Source organism: Salvelinus fontinalis, unplaced genomic scaffold (genome assembly GCF_029448725.1).
Source record: "Salvelinus fontinalis isolate EN_2023a unplaced genomic scaffold, ASM2944872v1 scaffold_1435, whole genome shotgun sequence".
Taxonomy (NCBI): Eukaryota; Metazoa; Chordata; class Actinopteri; order Salmoniformes; family Salmonidae; genus Salvelinus; species Salvelinus fontinalis.
The window spans coordinates 25,296-40,309 of record NW_026601644.1 but is presented as its reverse complement, the minus strand read 5'-3'; the positions used below and the strand labels follow the sequence as shown (position 1 = coordinate 40,309).

Here is a 15,014-nt window from a genome sequence, read left to right as displayed (position 1 = left end):
GCATAATCTGCATACCAACCAATTGATCTCGATCAGTTTCATGAGGAAATGCATTTAGATTTTCTGGAGTTGTAGGCTACAGTTTCGTAGTAGCCTATTGTGTTGTTTTAAATGATGTACAATGAGTGAATTTTAGAGCAGATGGTGTTAACAAACTGTAGCATAGCCTACCTGTTTAGTTTCAATCAAAGCAAATATTTTGCCTAGCAGCACAATCGTCCTCAAATTTCATGAGAAACTAGGTTGTTTTTTTTGTCTTACAGTAACGTTATACTATGCTATTATATTTGGTTCTGTTATGTAGAAAACTATCATTATGTGATCTTGCAGAAATAGATTCAACTTTGATCTAACTTTATTAAATGAGCACCATTCGCCACAGTAGGCTAGCCTGTTCTCTATGAATGGAGAGGAGACTGTGTGGAGTTGGGGGTCCTGCACATGTGCAGAAGCTTCAGGACCTTTAGCTGTTGGGAGGAAAGATCCGTGTTTTACATTGCCTGTTTTTATTTCAAATCATTCTTTCTATAATCTCACCAGTAAAATCATAACTAACCAACACTAACACTTTGATGAAATCAATTCACTTTAAGCTGTCACTGTAGGATCAATATTGGTTTGTTCTTTACCTCTAGAACACAAGTTGAAACTTCAGGAGGAGGAACCCAAGCGGTGGACCTGGTTTCAAGGACAGACAAGTCATTTCTACATTTGCGGCTTAATGAGGAAATAATGAAAATAATGAAAATCTTTGTTCCATTGTTCTAGTTTTAGATGCACATTAGGATAATATTCTGTAAACTGTAATACTAATTAACTGTCTTCTTTTGATTTTATATCAGACGGTCAAACAATGGCGACAAGGTTGTCAAGCCAATAGTTGAAACTGTGGGGAGACTTTCTCTTTAACCTGTCTAGGACTCGCCAACAGCCAATGAAATTGCAGGGCGCCAAGTTCAATCAACAGAAATCTCATAATTCAATTTTCTCAAGCATACAAATATTTGACACCATTTTAACGATAAAATTCTCGTTAGTCCGATTTCAAAAAAGCTTTTCGGCGAAAGCAGAACATATCATTATGTTAGGTCAGCAACTAGTCACAGAAAGCATACAGCGATTTTACAACCAAAGAGAGGAGTCACAAAAAGCTGAAATATTGATAAAAGGAATCACTAACCTTTGATTTTTTTTCATCAAATGACAGTCCCGGGACAACATGTTACACAATACATGTATTTTCTGTTTGATCAAGTTTATATTTATATCCCAAAACCTCAGTTTACATTCGGCTTTACCTCCAAAACATCCCGTGAATTTTCACAGAAATACTCATAATAAAAATTGATAAAAGATACAAGTGTTATTCACAGATTAAATGCTTCTCCTTAATGCAACCGCTTTGTCAGATTTCAAAAAACCTTTACGGAAAAAGCAAACCATGCAATAATCTGAGTACTGCGCTCAGACCAACACAACCCAAGAAGATATCCGCCATGTTGGAGTCAACATAAGTCAGAAATAGCATTATAAATATTCACTTACCATTGATGATCTTCGTCAGAATGCACTCCCCGGAATCCCAGTTCCACAATAAATGTTTGATTTGTTCCATAAAGTTCATAATTTATGTCCAAATACCTCCTTTTGTTAGCGCGTTTGGTAAACAAATCCAAAGTCCAGCGGAAAGTACGGACAAAAAGTCCAAAAAGTTATATTACAGGTCGTAGAAACATTACATTTACATTTAAGTCATTTAGCAGACGCTCTTATCCAGAGCGACTTACAAATTGGTGCATTCACCTTAAGATATCCAGTGGAACAGCCACTTTACAAACATGTCAAACTAAGTATATAATCAATCTTTAGGATGTTTTTAACATAATTCTTCAATAATGTTCCAACCGGAGAATTCCTTTGTATTCAGAAAAGCAAATGGAACGGGAGCTACCTCTCATGTGAATGCACATGACCAGCTCGTGGCTGCTGGCAGACCTCTGACTCATTCCCCTCTCATTCGGCCCCACTTCACAGTAGAAGCATCAGACAAGGTTCTAAAGACTGTTGACATCTAGTGTAAGCCGTAGGGAGTGCAACATGACCTATACCCCACTATATCTTCAATAGGGAATGAGTTGAAAAACGACCAACCTCAGATTTCCCACTTCCTGGTTGGATTTCTTCTCAGGTTTTTGCCTACCATATGAGTTCTGTTATACTCACAGACATCATTCAAACAGTTTTAGAAACTTCAGAGTGTTTTCTATCCGAATCTACTAATAACATGCATATATTACCAACTGGGACTGAGTAGCAGGCCGTTTACTCTGGGCACCCTTTTCATCCAAACGTGAAAATGCTGCCCCTATCCATAAGAAGTTTTAACCTCAAAGAGAAACAATGCTTTTCTTATGCTATGAGAAAGCTTGTAGAATGTAGACCTTTCCACATTGCTCTGTAATCTTTATTTAAATGTTCAGACTGTTCTCTCTTGTCTCCTTCTGTCTGTACTGGATATTTTGGGGGATTTCAAGGTCTTGATACTGTAATTGCGAATAACATTCATCAAATGCATGTGTCAACAATGAATGTGTATGGTTGACTATATTTTTCACTTGGAATGTTCTAGAGTAAAAAGTGATATCAATGTAATGGATATGAAATTGAAAAGTAAAAACAAGAAGAAGCATTTGTCTCCTGTGTTTACCAAAGTAATTTGTTAAATTGCCACTTTTTGTGATATTTTTTTTTACAGAATGATTCCATTAATTTGCCTACACTCTTTCACTGAACTAAATATAGAACCAAGGTGTTCTTCATCACTGAACCAAAATTGGGTCCAAATAGAACTTTTTATGGTGCCATTTACTAATTATTACTGGTACAAATACAAAATATTCATAGATAAGAATATAATAATACATATATTTAATAAAGGACAAAAGAATACCAGCATAGTTTCGAGATTATATTGTCATTATATGCAAACGTCATCAGAAGCAGCCAAAAGAGTAGATCATCTGCCTCTAATAGAGTTACTGACAGACTCTGAGCAAAACAAATAGTGTTTTAACTTAAAAGTGATGTAATGATTAACTATTGAATCACCAGGACATCTTATAAATAATTTCTGTTTGGTCTAATTATTAATTAGGGAAAAACGGTGAATTGTGGCGGCTGCTACAATGTTGAACCAGGCTCATGTTACGCTTCTCAGGTGAAAGAGCATTGGGTAAGACAGACAGACAGACAGACAGACAGACAGACAAGCACGGAGAAAGTCTAGGCTAAGTGAAAAGTGATGAAGGGATCTGAGACCAGCAGTGAAACATAGCCGTATTGGTGGCTCCATAACATCAACAATTTAGATTGTCTATCAATATCCAAAAATAGACATGAGGCCTATGCTTTCCCAGCAGTTAACTGACTTGCCTAGTTAAATGAAGGATAAAAAAGAAGAAGAATGGTCCACCACCCAAAGGACATCCAGCCAACTTGACACATTTGTGGGGCGCATTGGAGTCAACATGGGCCAGCACCCCTGTGGAACGCTTTCTACACCTTGTAGAGTCCATGCCCCGACGAATTTAGGCTGTTGTGAGGGCAAAATGGGGTGCAACTCAATATTAGGAAGGTGTTCCTAATGATTTGTACACTCAGTGTATGGTCAAATATATATTTTTATTTTTCATTTGTAAAGAAAAGGACAAAGTTCCAACAAATCATGTTATCATTGCTCGTCAAAATTGCATCACCAGCAGGTGAAAGTTGGTTACATCATTGTTGAAATTAAAAGTTGAGAGACGCTGACGTCTCCCTTTCAATTTTCATTTGAAACGCAACATTGAGGACTTGCAAGAACGCCGCGAAAGGATATTTCGGACTAACTTGGGAACGAAACCCACTAAATTGACTTATTATGTGGGTAAATGTCATAATTTGGGGTTTTGTTTCGACCTCGACGATTTCGTTATCAGGCTTGTTTTGTAAGCCTAGCTCATGTGTAGCTTATTCTCGCAAATAGCCTATATCAAAATAAAATAACCTATATTGTTGTGGTTAAACTATCATTCAACCCTGGCATTTGGTCGTCCAGAAGTCGGACAAGGCATGTAATTCCTTTGGCTGCATGTGCTAGAGTCTGGAAAGTTAAAGTCCCCGCCTCCGGTAGGTTGATCGGGGAAATTCACCATACAGTTTTCACTTTCCCATCTCCAAATAAAACTCCTTAATAAGAGCCAAAATGTTCAAACTCAACTGGAAAACTAAGAGCAAAGCAAACTGCTATTTACAATGTATACAATGCAGAGTTGGACGTGTATTTTTCTTATTATTTGCAGTATGCAGAGCGTGTGTCATTGCTGTGACTGGATCCGACACCACTACGGCCACTTGAGCGCAGAATACCTTTCACTGCTGGACCAGATGGTGAGTTATCAGCACACTGTAAGAGGAGACTGAATGCATGTATTAAGGACAGCAAAACAACCAACCAAGTAAAGTAGTCATATGTTTCATGTTTAGCAGCTGTGTTAGAAAACTGTAATCTATATTTGAGTAGCCATAGTAAAAGGGCGCTAGGCTATAATGACAGAGCGATCACGAGAGGCTGTATACATTAGGCCTATACTGTCCTTGCAGTATAAGCTATACTTTTAGACGTGTGACTTAAAATACTATATTGGTTGTATTCCAGGGAGGAAATATCACAGAGCAGGAGGCCCCTGTCTTTTTCCCCGAATCACTTTACAGACCCATAGATGACGCCAAGGTAAAGACTTGAATTTTGACTTTTCATGTTCTGATATGCTTTAGTATAGCGGTCGTGACCCAACGTTACATTGATGGCATAATTGAAGACTATACTGTTTCTAATCTTCTTTTTACATGTTCATGTGTAGTTTGAGGACCAAGTCAGATTCCGGAACGAGACCATCTATCAAATCACAAAACTGTTTGATGGGAATATGAAATCTGTCACCTGGGACAAGAAAAAGCTGGACCATTTCCTCAACATTCTCGAACGCCAATTTGAGAACCTTAAGTCCTGTGTAAGTAACGGGTCTATTTAAAGTATAATCCCTGTTTCGGTCAGGGCTCTCCAACCCTGTTCATGGAGAACCTCCCTCCTGTAGGTTTTCGCTCCAACCCCAGTTGTAACTAACCTGATTCAGTTTATCAACCAGCTAATTAATCGGCTGTGCTAGAGGAGGATTGTAGTGAAAACCTAAAGGAGCGTATCTCTCCAGCTGTAGACTATTAACTGTACAAGTGAGAAAATCTATGTGGGCTATTATGTTCAGTGGGAGGCTAATGTTTTAATCTTGTCCAACAGGTATCACCTGCCAAGATACCTGAGAGGAGACTGAAACGTTACTTCAAGAATTTGAATAGGATGGTACTGAGAAAAATGGTGAGTTTGTTTTCGGATGGCAACGTGTTTAATATATCTAATCAAATCAATATTAACTAGGCTAAGCAGGAGCAGTTTTGAAACATTTTTGGGGTTCTAGGGACATATGTATTAAGCATCTCAGAGAAGTGCTGATCTAGTATCAGGTCTCCTCTGCCTTATTTATAGTGATCTAAAAGACAATACTGATCCTAAATCAGCACTCCTACTCTGACATGCTTCATACATTATTATTATTATTATTACATACGGCCCCAGCCCTTTGTTGTTCAAGACAATATGATCATTATATGACTAGAAAGTCCATACCACTAATATGTAAATTTTCCTTTGTTTTCAGAACTACAGTGCACTGGCATGGGAGCTCATCAGGAAAGAGACAAAACATCATCTGGAAAGATTGGATATTTTTCAGGCAAAGATTCACTGATCATCCAGACTCATCTCAGAAGCTACGCCCTTACCAGTTGATAAAGCATGAATACAATCATGTGGGACCCTGTCAGTCTATTTATTTTATTTAATGCATAATTTATTGTTTTTTTATTATTATACATTTATATTTATATTTTGTATGTCCCTTTTGTACCAATGTTGAACTGAACTGTATTACCTGTCTGCTTGAATAACCTGTGAAAAAATGGCATATTGAAAATGTGTTTAGTTGAATTTAACTGTGTCTCGTTCTGCTTTTTCAGTGTCTCACACTTATTCTCAGTGGTGGAAAAAGTACCCAATTGTAATTCTTGAGTAAAAGTAAAGATACCTTACTAGAAAATGACTCAAGTAAAAGTTAAATTCACCCAGTAAAATTCTACTTGAGTAAAAGTATTTGGTTTAAAATATACTTAAGTATCAAAAGTAAAAGTATAAAGTATTTCCAATTCCTTATATTCAGCAATCCAGACGTCATCATTTTCTATTTTTCTTAATTTACGGATAGCCAGGGGCACACTCCAACATTCAGATAAAACTTACAAACGAAACATCTGTGTTTAGTGAGTCCGCTAGATCAGAGGCAGTAGGGACGACCAGGGATGTTCTGTTGATAAGTGCATGAATTTGACAATTTTCCTGTCCTGCTAAGCATTCAAAATGTTACGAGTACTTTTGGGTGTCAAGGAAAATGTATGGAGTAAATATAATACAATTTCTTTAGGAATGTAATGAAGTAAAAGTAAAAGTAGTCAAAAATATAAATAGCAAAATAAAGTACAGATACCCCAAAATACTTCTTAATTAGTACTTTAATGTATTTTTACACCACTGTTTATTCTACATGTTTGACCTGTTTAATACTTAGAAATGCGCCTGTTGTAGACAGACCGGGTGTCTGAGGATTGATCTCAAAAGTTCGGCTCAGCGGGAGGGAAAATATTGGCTGAACACCCAGACTGTGGTTGCCAGGTGTTGTCCTCCTCTGCAGCCGGTCTCTGGGAGCAAACGCTTTGCTGAGAAATGAGACACTTGGTTATCTTTGTGTAACCCGAAGCGATAGTATAAATACGCTGAGGGTGAAATACCTCGTCAGAGTTTCTGACTAACTTCCACATGAAGCGCAGTTTGTCTGTAATCTCTCGGCTGGCGTGAATAAACATACATTCATTTAAGCTTGACTTTGGGGTCCTTAGCAGTACTTTCCCCGACTTGTGAATACAATGTAATTTGTATAATTTGTCCAAATTTCGTTCTTGTCAAAAACCAATGACAGTGGTTTTATCTAACCATCTGAGGGGATGCAGATTAAACTCGTTGCTGATCGTCAGTCACGTGATTTTCTACTTTAAATTTATACACCACGTGACCAAAAGTATGTGGCCACCTGCTCATCGAACATCTCATTCCCCCCATTGCTGCTATAGTAGCCTCTACTCTTCTGGGAATGCTTTCCACTAGATGTTACTTCAAACATTGCTGCGGGGAGTTGCTTCCATTCAGCCAAAAGAGCATTAGTGAGGTCGGGCACTGATGTTGGGCGATTAGGCCTGGCTCGCAGTCGGTGTTCCATTTCATCCCAAACGTGTTCAATGGGGTTGATATCAGGGCTCCGTGCAAGCCAGACAAGTTCTTGCACACCAATCTCGACAAACCATTTCTGTATGGACCTTGCTTGGTGCACTGGGGCATTGTCAGGCTGAAACAGGAAAGGGCCTTCCCCAAACTGTTGCCTCAAAGTTGGAAGCACAGAATTGTCTAGAATGTCATTGTATGCTGTAGCGTGAAGATTTCCCTTCACTTGAGCTAAGGGGCCTACCCCGAACCATGAAAAACAGCCCCAGACCACTATTCCTCCTCCACCAAACTTTACAGTTGGCACTATGCAATCGGGCAGGTAACATTCTTCTGGTGTCCACCAATCTCAGATTTGTCCGTTGGACTGCCAGATGGTGAAGCATGATTCATCACCACAGAAAACATGTTTCCACTGCTCCAGAGTCCAATTGTAGCGAGCTTGACACCACTCAAGCCGACGCTTGGCATTGCGCATGGTGACCTCACATGCTGACCAGACCGGACACGTTGCGTGTGCGAGCATCGCAAAATAAATGTAGAAATCCATGTTATTCAAATATTGCACCCACACTGCTAGCGCGCCAACGAGCGCCTGGACGCCAAGGGCTAAAATAGAACTCATTCCTATTTCTGACGCAGATCACGCTGCAAGTCCTGCCTCTCCCATCTCCTCATTGGTTTATAGAAGCAGGTACCCACGTGCCATCTCCTCATTGGTTTATAGAAGCAGGTACCCACGTGACATCTCCTCATTGGTTATACCCACGTGGGTGATAGAAAGACGAACTGTTTTGCCAGTAGGCGTGGTAATACAATGAAAGTTGAGATGCGATCACCATATAATTTAAACAATGAAAAAGCCTGGAAGGAGGATAGATGACTAGAAACGATTCGGTTGGCCGTTTTATGTGTGGATTAATTGTCGGAGTAGAGATCCTTGTGCATTTCAGGTAAAATAACAACTCAATGTTTATATCCCAGGACAAATTAGCTAGCAACAGCAAGCTAGCTAAATAGGACAAATTAACGTTAGCTAGCAAGTGCAAGCTAACTAGCTAAATTACCATACATGTTTAATGCTTTTCGACCTGTCCCCAAATGAATGTCATTGGTTCAGAGTTTGTTTTGTTTGTGATCGCGTTTGGTGTGGGGTCGCAAAATAAATTTATGCACGATAGCGCACGATGGTGCACTCGCGCAGCCGGTTTGGGCAAGGCTTGTGTGCGGCTGCTCGGCCATGGAAACCTATTTCATGAAGCTCTCAAATAACAGTCTTATTTTTATTTTTTTATTCTTGTGCTGACATTGCTTCCAGAGTAGTTTGGAACTCGGTAGTGAGTGTTGCAACCGAGGAGAGACGATTTTTTACGCACTACACGCTTCAGCACTCAGTGGTCCGGTTCTGTTGCTTGTGTGGCCAACCACTTCGCGGCTGAGCCATTATTTCCCTTCGACGGTTCCACTTCACAATAAACGCACTTGTAGTTTACCGTGGCAGCTCTAGAAGGACAGAAATTTGACGAACTGACTTGTTGGAAAGGCTGCATGTTATGACTAAGACTTGGAATTCCTGGATAGAATAGAGATATTGTAGATATATATATCCAATTATTTAATGGTGTGAGGTTATTTGCCATAACATCTTGAATGGTGAGTATGTGTGTTTACTTTATATGGTATAATACTCATATGTGCTGTATCTAAATGGTTTTAAGTATGTTTTGTGTATATGTAAAAAAAAATATATATATATCATAATAATCATCCAATGACTTGGCACATGAAACTGTTAATGAACGCAATGTGTAAACTCAATAAATGCAATTTCCCCCGAGAGAAACTTGTCAAGAGTGGATCATCATATGTTCTTTTGGTTGAGTTGAGTATATTTTTTCAATTGAAGATCACCACTGACGTTTGTAGGCAACAATGAAAGGTTTCGATACACCGGGTTAACTTATGAAACCAACCTTCTTTACAGTCTCATCATAAGGCTTATTTATGGTGAATCACGCAGCTAGGCTACTTGGTTGTCTCATCTCGGTTGCCTGTCAGGAATTTTGGGATGCCTTCCTATAGGCTACATATTGATGCTTGTCTCAGATTTCCAGGCCGATTTTTCGAATACTTCGTGAGATTTTGTTGTTTAGCCGACACTCATGATAACCAGTTTGACGTGGTGGAGTTTTTCATTTAGCATATGTCCGGTGTATCCAACGATGGGATGGATGCACATGGAACGATGCTCGTCTCAAAATCCCAAATAAGCACAGCATCAAACTCGGCTGACATAAACCATTGATGATTGTGTTCGAGCACGAGACGCAGCCTAATTTCTAAATCTGGGCACAATTTACATCTTAGCTGACCATATCATGTTTTAAATACCTAAGGTGGTCGTTTTCCGGTTCAGTGCTTGCAAGAGAACTTGAACATCGAATTCAACATGAATTTGTTATTCGAAGACAAACAGTAGCCAAATAATTTTCTTCAATGGAATGATTTTATAGCACACTAATTTACATCCATTTATTTTTCCCAACAGAGAGAGATGGTTTTGACTGCATATATCATTTTAGGTCAAGTGAGAACGATATTTGCTAAACCTCTCCAGCCTCTGTGTCACGACTTCCGCCGAAGTTGTTCCCCTCTTATTGTTCGGGCGGTGTTCGGCGGGCGACGTCACCGACCTTCTAGCCATCGCTGATCCATTTTTCATTTTCCATTGGTTTTGTCTTGTCTTTCATCACACCTGATTCCAATCCCACCAATTACATGTTGTGTATTTAACCCTCTGTTCCACTCATGTCCTTGTCGGTGGTGATTGTTTATTGTAAGTGTGTGTACGTCTGTACTGGTGTGAGGCGGGTTATGTTACACATGGATATTTATTATTATGTTTTCCGGTGGGTTTTTGTAAATAAATTGCGCCGTTGGAAACACAGTTATTTCTCTCCTGCGTCTGACTTTTCGGCCGCTAGTTAATACCCTTACACTCTGTCATGGAACAAAAGTCCCCTAGATTACTTTAGAAATATAATTTTCCGACAGACAACCAATTTATCTGAATGCGTGATTATGATTCTTTTTTGCCTACAAATTGAAATGTCTTCCCTGATATGATAATACCACTTATTACATTAAATAGTTTCACACAGTTAAATGCAGATTAAAATTATACCATTGGACACCTGTTCATGAAGACACTACGTCGTTCTAGAAAACATTGCTTCAGCTAAATGAAGCAACTTCTAAAGCAAAAGGTTAAAATAACACAGTAGCTTATATTGAATGGTTTAATTTGATTCACTTTTTCGTTCTTCCATTTACTCATTTCAATTTACTGTGGGGTTTTGTCGTTTCATGACAACAGCTTTTGTACTTGGGAGGATGTTCGAAATGAAATCGTGTGGAAATAGAAGGATCTACAGATTCTACTCGAGTCTATGCACCACACATGAGCAGATGTAATATGTATATTTCATAACACGGCTGACTGTAGGCTACCAAAATAAACCTGCTGACCCATTTAAACCATTTGTAATTCATTGACCGGACAAATACAGTGAAATTCATCTCACGTTTGAAAATAATCATTCATTTGTTGATAGGCATACAATGTTGTTCAATCAATGCCATGATCAGTTTATTGTTACAAAGTGACATAATATAAATGCTAAATATAGAAACTGCGTAATCACTAACCTGACATCTCCAATTAACCCTCCTGCTGTGTTCCGGTCGAATTGGACCGATTTACAAGTTTTCTCTTGGAAAAATGTAGTTCATTTAATCGGATTGTCATACGGTTCCGTGACTTTGTCCACACAAGGCATCTGAACACACAAAATACATTTGGATGATTTTCATAACATTGGGGTGTTTTATTGAACTTTTGTACACTTGCGATCTTCCCCGTCAAAATTGACCGGTCATTAGAAATGAATGGGTGAGACTACAATTAGTGTATAAAATTGAGTTCAGGCACATGCCCATTCATCAGATAGACAAACTTCCTCTCCCAGACCTCCACATGCATGTGTGTTTGAGCACACTACAGACACACCTCACTCCCCTTCTTTGCTTCCATGGCAACCCCCACCGGAACCTTTCCCCAATAGAATCTTTCCCCCACGGGAACCACACCTGTTGGCAGTCTCACAAACAATCGCAACATTGCTTCAATAATATATAGCACTTTTCTCGCAGCTCTGGTATATAAAGCTTTTTTGAGGCCTTGCTCACAATTCGTTCTGTGGCAGCACAATGACCAAACGAGATACTGTATGTGAGGCTCTTAATCATATCTTTGATCATGACACTGGTAAGGAGGAGAGAGTCCTTGTTAAACTTTGACACAAAGTAGTCTGTGATAAAGAGCACAATAGGTTTAATCTGAGTATTTGTTATAGTCAAAATAATCCATACATTATGCTTTAATTTACTAAAAAACGAGTTGTATGAGCTCAGGTCAATGAGGCCTTCAGGACATAAATAGCAAATAGAAGTTAAAAACGTGTAATGTTCACAAGAACTTAAGTTGATAAAAAGATATAACACAACATTAGGTGATAATATATGTATTATTATGGATTTATAATCAGCTATAATGGGGAAGTCATTTTGGACCGGGAAGACAGAATTAGTTCACATGAAACGAATACAACAGGAGGGTTAACGTCATCATCAGAATTATTCTATGAGTCTATATATCAATGTGACTTTTCTGCTCATTCACATTAGGCCAAACTCACACATAATCGTCATCATTTTCGTCGTCTTGGTAAGCGCCTAATAAAGGCTAATCTAGGACAAATACTATTTTATTAACCAGAAATGAACAAACTGTAAAAAGATCCCCTTGGAATTTACCGAATCAATGTAATAAGAATAAACACCATGAGAGATAATATAAAGTTAAATAAGCCAATACTATCCGCACTATACTCTCAAAATAGGTTACTGCTTTCTTAGTTTTTTATATTCAATATTGAATATGGGGTGGCAGGTAGCCTAGTGGTTAGATTGTTGGGCCAGTAACCGAAAGGTTGCTAGAGCGAATCCCCGAGTTGACAAGGTACACATCTGTCGTTCTGCCCCCGAACAAGGCAGTTAACCCACTGTTCCTAGGCCGTCATTGTAAATAAGAATTTGTTCTTAAGTGACTTGTCTAGTTAAATAAAGGTGAAATAAAAAATAATAATTTCCTGCTGAATAACTGCTTTCTGACCTCATGAAATGCAATTCTCTGCATAGACATGTATAAAAACTGTTAACTTGCTGGACAAAAACATTCTTATTAATTTCACAATAGCAAAAAAAGTGGGGCTTGTAAAGGGAAGCTAAAGCCTGAACCATGCAGCCTTCTTCACCACAAAGGAATGTTTTATACCTTCACGTATAGCGATACTTTGGTTAATTATATGATGGACAACTTTAGCAATATAGGTATCATATCGAATCAAGATAATCGGTTGTTGATCATTTCGAACGTCTGTTACACTTAAATATAATCAAAAGAAACATGGCATGGTTGAAATAGTAGAGTATCTGCCTGACTCTGTTCTGTCGAGGCACAGCAGACTCCGATCGGTGCAGGTGGACGCTGAACCGGTTCAAAAACAGATGACCTAGCTAAGTTAAGAAATTAAAGGGATGGGTAAATGATCCCTCGTGGTGTAGCCTAAGCTATATTTGGGGGGCAGACAGTAATTGGCACAGGTCTTTAATTTGTGATTTAAAACAGAACAAATTCACTGACCACCATTTTATATTGTCTCCAGGTCGGGTGTGGTGTTGGGGCATCCCTCTGGAGATGGAGGGTCGGTTACTTCAGGTAACATGTCATGAAAACATATTTCGACAAGCTGAACACCGTCTTGAAACAGAAGGTGGGTCCAATACTAAATGTCGTCGAAAAGAGGCTAAATTAATCACAGAAAAAGTTCTAGATCACCACAAATCGGATGAATTTTGCTGCCACAACTCACATGTGAAACATGGAACTTCCAAACGCCGTTTAAGTCGAAGGATGCGTTGGCGCTGCACCTGCTGTGGTTGATTTGACTTAAACATGAATGTATTGTATGCTCTCCAGGAACACAGCGCATGCGCATGTGAGATCGTGGGGTTTAGGTTCGCTTCAAACTGGTTGAGTTAAAAAAATTCCACGACAGCGGAGTCAAGCGGTGACGAAATCAAATGCAGAGTCCAGCAGTGAGGAAGAAGCAGTCTGTTTGACAAACCACATAATCATCATTGGAAACATGTGACATGTACCTGAGGCTGGCTAATAGATTGACGGATGATATATTTACTGACTGAAAAAAATATGGGCCTCCCGGGTGGCGCAGTGGTCTAGGGCACTGCATCGCAGTGCTAACTGCGCCACCAGAGTCTCTGGGTTTGCGCCCAGGCTCTGTCGCAGCCGGCCGCGACCGGGAGGTCCGTGGGGCGACGCACAATTGGCATAGCGTCGTCCGGGGTAGGGAGGGTTTGGCCGGTAGGGATATCCTTGTCTCATCGCGCTCCAGCGACTCCTGTGGCGGGCCGGGCGCAGTGCGCGCCAACCAAGGGGGGCCAGGTACACGGTGTTTCCTCCGACACATTGGTGCGGCTGGCTTCCGGGTTGGAGGCGCGCTGTGTTAAGAAGCAGTACGGCTGGTTGGGTTGTGCTTCGGAGGACGCATGGCTTTCGACCTTCGTCTCTCCCGTGCCCGTACGGGAGTTGTAGCGATGAGACAAGGTAGTAATTACTAGCGATTGGATACCACGAAAATTGGGGAGAAAATGGGATAAAAAAACATTAAAAAAAACATAAAAAAAAAAAAATACAATTTAAAAAAAAAAAAAATACATTAAAAATAAATTAAAAAAAGACAAAAAATGTTAGCCAGCTTCATATTGTTTGTATTCATTTACATATTCAGTCATCCATGCATTCATCCATTCAGTCTTTCATGCATTCATTTGTTTATGGGCAATATGCAGTTCAAAACAGCAGCATAGTGGAGTCTATGCACTACAAATGAGCAGATGTAATATATTTATTTTAAACACCAATGTAGGCTGCCAAATAAACCTGTTACCCATTTAACAACAGTTGTAATTAACTGACTGCACTAATACAGTGGAATTCATATCAAGTTTTAAAATAATCATTAATTTGATGATTGGCCAACAATCTTGAACAATCAATGCCATGATCAGTTAGTTCATTGTTACAAGGTAACCTAATATAAAGACTTAACATAAAAACAGCATAATCAGAAACCTACACCTCCAATTAACGTCGTAGTCATCATCGTCATATGATTCTATATCTGAATGGGATTTTCATGGTTAAATAAAAGTTTAGAAAAATAGAGCTAGAACCATCATTAGCGTCATCATCATTCACATTCGGTCAAATTCACACATCATCGTCAAGGCTAATTTAGGGCGTATGCTCTTTTTTTAAACAAAAAATGAACTAACTTTAAAAAGACCCCTTGGAATTTACCAAATCAATTTAATAAGAATGAAGCGCATAAGAGAAAAGGAAAAGTAATTCCCCTGCATGCTGGCAATACCACCAGAATACCACCGC

At 39.2% G+C, this 15,014-nt stretch overlaps 1 pseudogene; it reads left to right on the top strand.

Annotated features, from left to right (window-relative positions):
* Positions 1 to 4,293: 4,293 nt before the first annotated feature.
* LOC129849313 (uncharacterized) overlaps positions 4,294 to 15,014 on the top strand; it is a 30,080-nt pseudogene continuing 19,359 nt past the window's right edge.